We start from the raw sequence: 5,277 nt of genomic DNA, 5'->3' as shown, positions 1-5,277 counted from the left end.
TATATATATATATATATATATATATATATTTCTGCCTTTTGTTTCACTGTGTTTAAAATGAAGAACCCAGTATATTATATGGTAATTTTATATGGTAATAACATTGTAAAATATGCAAACTTTTGATGTATAGCCATATGATCTTTAATCTCCTATAATTTCTGAAACATCATATCTTATAAACATGCATTAATTATATTTGTATTTTATAGAATCTCTATGGTTAAGAAGAGAGAGTGACAGGGGCAAACTTCTTTCAGAATAGTTGGACTGCAGGACAGGAGGTTATGTGGCATACAGATGATATGAATGACTGGGAACACATGAAATATGGAGTGTGTATATCAAAGCACTGATTATGGAAGGAAACACCTCAAACTTTTTTTTTCCTTTGTACCATTTTTCTTTCTTTTTTTTAATTATTTTATTTTTTTAAATAGGTATTTTCTTCATTTACATTTCAAATGCTATCCCAAAAGTCCCCCATGCTCTCCCTCCCCACTCTCCTCCCCCTCCCCCATTCCCACTTCTTGGATCTGGCATTCCCCTGTACTGAGGCATATAAAGTTTAGGACAGCCACGACTACACAGAGAAACCCTGTCTCGAAAAACCAAAAAAAAAAAAAAAAAAAGTTTGCCAGACCAAGGGGCCTCTCTTCCCAGTGATGGCCGACTAGGCCATCTTCTTATACATATGCAGCTAGAGATGTGAGCCGAGCCGGGGGGCGTTCTGGTCGGTTTATATTGTTGTTCCACCTATAGGGTTGCAGACCCGTTTAGCTCCTTGGATACTTTCTCAGACTTCTAATAGAAACACTAGGGTGCATGTTTCTCAGCTTGCATTTCAAGGAATGTTGACCCATGGACAAAAAATCAAAACAAAACAAAACAAAACAAAACAAAAAAAACATGTGCACAGACAGTACCTTCCTTGAACCTTGGGGATGTGGCTAATGTTCAAGAGTGCACAAGGTAGGTTTGGGTGATGTACACATGGATTATGCACTTCAAATATGAGCTCTTTTTGGTGGTGTGATTTTGAGGACAAAGCCCAGAGTTCATCCTCAGCCCCTTATGTTGTCTTAAGATCTCTCATAAAGCAGAAGGGTTTAACTTTGTTAACTCTGATGTTTGGATTGAAAAATGATTTCTAATCAGTCATATGAATTTTTAATGAACTCTCGGATCTAGAATGATTTCTCCAATATTGTACATCTAAATCTATGGTCTATCTTGAGTCAGACTTCGCAAAAAGTAAGATTCACTTTGCCATTCACTTCTTTGCCACCCAATGAGTGTATTTATTTATATAATTTTAAAAATGTTTTAATCAAAATGGAATTATTTTTTTTTGCTTTTATGTTAATTTTACTTTATTAATTAGATTCTAGCTTCATAAAAAGATACACAAAACTGCACATTAATAGAGTGCAGACTTTTTTTTTAAATTTTTAATATTTTTTATTACATATTTTCCTCAATTACATTTCCAATGCTATCCCAAAAGTCCCCCATAGCGCTCCCCACTTCCCTACCCACCCATTCCCATTCTTTTGGCCCTGGCATTCCCCTATATTGGGGCATATAAAGTTTGCAAGTCCAATGGGCCTCTCTTTCCAGTGATGGCCGACTAGGCCATCTTTTGATACATATGCAGCTAGAGACAGGAGCTCTGGGGTTACTGGTTAGTAAATATTGTTGTTCCACCTATAGGGTTACAGATCCCTTTAGCTCCTTGGGTACTTTCTCTAGCTTCTCCATTGGGAGCCCTGTGATACATCCAATAGCCTACTGTGAGCATCCACTCCTGTGTTTGCTAGGCCCCTGCATAGTCTCACAAGAGACAGCTATCTTTGGGTCCTTTCAGCAAAATCTTGCTAGTATATGCAATGGTGTCAGCATTTAGAAGCTGATTATGGGATGGATCCCTGGATACGGCAGTCTCTAGATGGTCCATCCTTTCATCACAGCTCCAAGCTTTGTCTCTGTAACTCCTTCCATGGGTGTTTTGTTCCCAATTCTAAGAAGGGGCACAGTGTCCACATTTTGGTCTTCATTCTTCTTGAGTTTCATGCGTTTAGCAAATTGTATCTTATATCTTGGATATCCTAAGTTTTGGGCTAATATCCACTTATCAGTGAATACATATTGTGTGAGTTCCTTTGTGATTGTGTTACCTCACTCAAGATGATGCCCTCCAGGTCCATCCATTTGGCTAGGAATTTCATAAAATTCATTCTTTTTAATAGCTGAGTAGTACTCCATTGTGTAAATGTACCATAATTTCTGTATCCATTCCTCTGTTGAGGGACATCTGGGTTCTTTCCAGCTTCTGGCTATTATAAATAGGGCTGCTATGAACATAGTGGAGCATGTGTCCTTTTTACTGGTTGGGACATCTTCTGGATATATGCCCAGGAGAGGTATTGCTGGATCCTCCGGTAGTACTATGTCCAATTTTCTGAGGAACCGCCAGACTGATTTCCAGAGTGGTTGTACAAGCTTGCAATCCCACCAACAATGGAGGAGTGTTCCTCTTTCTCCACATCCTCGCCAGCATCTGCTGTCACCTGAATTTTTGATCTTAGCCATTCTGACTGGTGTGAGGTGGAGGAATTATTTTTTACATGTAAGTCCTCTATACATTTTCTTAGATTGATAGCTAAATTCTCCTACATTCCTTTTGAGAGACTGTAAATGGTGTCATAGTCTTAATTTGACATTCATGTTTTCATTGCTAGTGTATAGAAATATAATTGAATTTTGTAAATTTGTTTTCTATTCTGTGGCTTTGCTATTTAGACTAGTTCCAGGTCTATTTCTGTAGTCTTCTCGGGATTCTCTATGTTCAGAATCATATCATCTACAAATAGGACCAGGGTTACCTCATTCTTTCTAGTCAATGTGCCTTCATTGGTTTCCTTAACTTATTGAATTGGATAGGACCAATGAAGATGTGAGAAGCCATGAGTAACCAAGCCCATCAACAGGAACAGCAAGGAGTTCATCAAGACAGGGACAAAGAGCCAGGCATCAATTTCTTACATTAAACTTCAGACGCCTGTTGGAAGGACTGGTCAAATGATTTACAAGCATTGAAGCAGATCCCAGTGTGAGGAAAAGTAATAGACTCCTGTGTAAGAAGGAATTACTGAGATAAAGTGACAGGCAGGAATGATGCAGATCAAAATTCCTTCATGGCTTTGCACTTCCCCACATACTCAAAGGTGGCATTCATATTTTACATCCTGAAATATTTTATTTATAATCTCAGTTTAGAATCCAGAGACTAGTCTTCATTTTTTTTCCTTTCTTTTATTTATCCATTTATTTTTTACACTCCAGATTGTATTCGTCTCCAGGTCAGTTCACCCTCTGACTGTTCCACATCCCATACCTCCTCCCCATACTCTGTCTCCAAAAAGATGTCCCCCGCCACTCACTCCTTACCCAACCAGATCTCTAAATTCCCTGGGGCCTCCAGTCTCTTGAGGGTTAGGTATATCTTCTCTGACTGAACTCAGACCCTGAAGTCCTCTGTTGTATCTGTGTTGGGGCCTCATATCAGCTGGTGTATGCTGCCTGGTTGGTGGTCCAGTGTCTGAGAGATTTCAGGGGTCCAGGTAATTGAGACTGCTGATCCTCCTACAGGGTCGCCCTCCTCCACAGCTTATTCTAGCTTTTCCCCAATTCTGTCACAGGGGTTCACCAGCTTCTGTCCACTGGTTGGGTGCAAATATCTGCATCTGAATCTTTCATCTGCTTGTTGGGTCTTTTAAGGGCAGTCATGATAGGCCCCTTTTTGTGAGCACACCATAGCATCAATAGCAGTGACAGGCCTTGGAACCTTTCCTTGAGCTCGATCCCAATTTGGGCCTGTGACTGGCCCTCCTTTTTCTTCTGGCTCTTCTCCATTTTTGTCCCTGCAGTTCTCTTAGACAGGAACAATTCTAGGTTAGAGTTTTTGACTGTGTGATAGCAACCCCATTCCTCACTTGATGCCCTATCTTTCTACTGGAGGTGGGCTCTATAAGTTTCCTCTCCCCACTGTAGTGCATTTCATCGAAGGTCCCTCCCTTTGAGTCCTGAGAATTTGTCACCTCCTAGGTATCTGGTACATCCTAGAGGGTCCCCCACCTCCTACCTGTGCAACATCAGCAACCTATTCCTTGCATGGATGAAGGATGTTTAAAGATATCAAGGACCTGTAAATGTATCTAAGTAACTTGGAAAGAATGGCAGATGTTAGCAGCTGTCTTCTTCCTTTATTGTAAACAAGAGTTGATACAGGAAAATTCAAATAATTGTTAATCATAGTCTAGTTACTGGAGAGATTTGTAGAGAAGAGATTTTCATAGATGCTAAAGCTGGCAAGCAAACAATAGACAAGCTGAAAAATGGGGTTGTGGGTGGTTGCAGCATCTTTCTGTGAAATCATGTCATGAATACTTTTTTCATATGGAAACTTGCATCATTTCTGAGGGAATTTTGTTGTCATGACAACAAGTTTTGCAGCAGCATTTTCAGCTTCCAGAGTTAGAATTGCAAAAAAAAAAAAAAAGTGATACAATGAACGCAGGTGAGCTTGTCATACTGGCTAAGGTCTGCCTGTTTTATCCCAGTCATATGCATATCTTCTCTTTGCAAAATAAATATTTGACTTATTAAGGAAAAAATTGGAATCACTTAGGTATTCACTCAGCTTTTTACCTGTTAGGTAAAAATGGAATTGATTCTGTGTGTGGCAGGAGAGTATGGGGGACTTTTGGGATAGCATTGGAAATGTAAATGAAGAAAATACCAATTTTAAAAAAAAGAAATGAGAAAAAAAACAACAAAAAACCCCCACAGTGACATAAGTAACTTCAAAATCACATTGATTTGTTTAGGAAAGAATGTTAATGAGTACTATTGAGTCAAATACAGTTGAATGTATAACTGGATATGAGAATACTGTAAAGGGTGTGATGGTGATTTGCACTGGGCATATTCTTTTATCTTATTTGATTTTTTTAATTAGGTATTTTCCTCATTTACATTTCCAATGCTATCCCAAAAGACCCCATACCCTCTCTGCCACTCCCCTACCCACCCAATTCGACTTCTTGGCCCTGATGTTCCCCTGTACTGAGGCATATAAAGTTTGCACAACCAATGGGCCTCTCTTTCGACTGATGGCCGACTAGGCCATCTTTTGATACATATGCAGCTAGAGACAGGAGCTCTGGGGTTACTGGTTAGTAAATATTGTTGTTCCACCTATAGGGTTACAGATCC

Source organism: Mus caroli, chromosome 12 (genome assembly GCF_900094665.2).
Source record: "Mus caroli chromosome 12, CAROLI_EIJ_v1.1, whole genome shotgun sequence".
Taxonomy (NCBI): Eukaryota; Metazoa; Chordata; class Mammalia; order Rodentia; family Muridae; genus Mus; species Mus caroli.
This window is presented reverse-complemented; position numbering follows the sequence as displayed.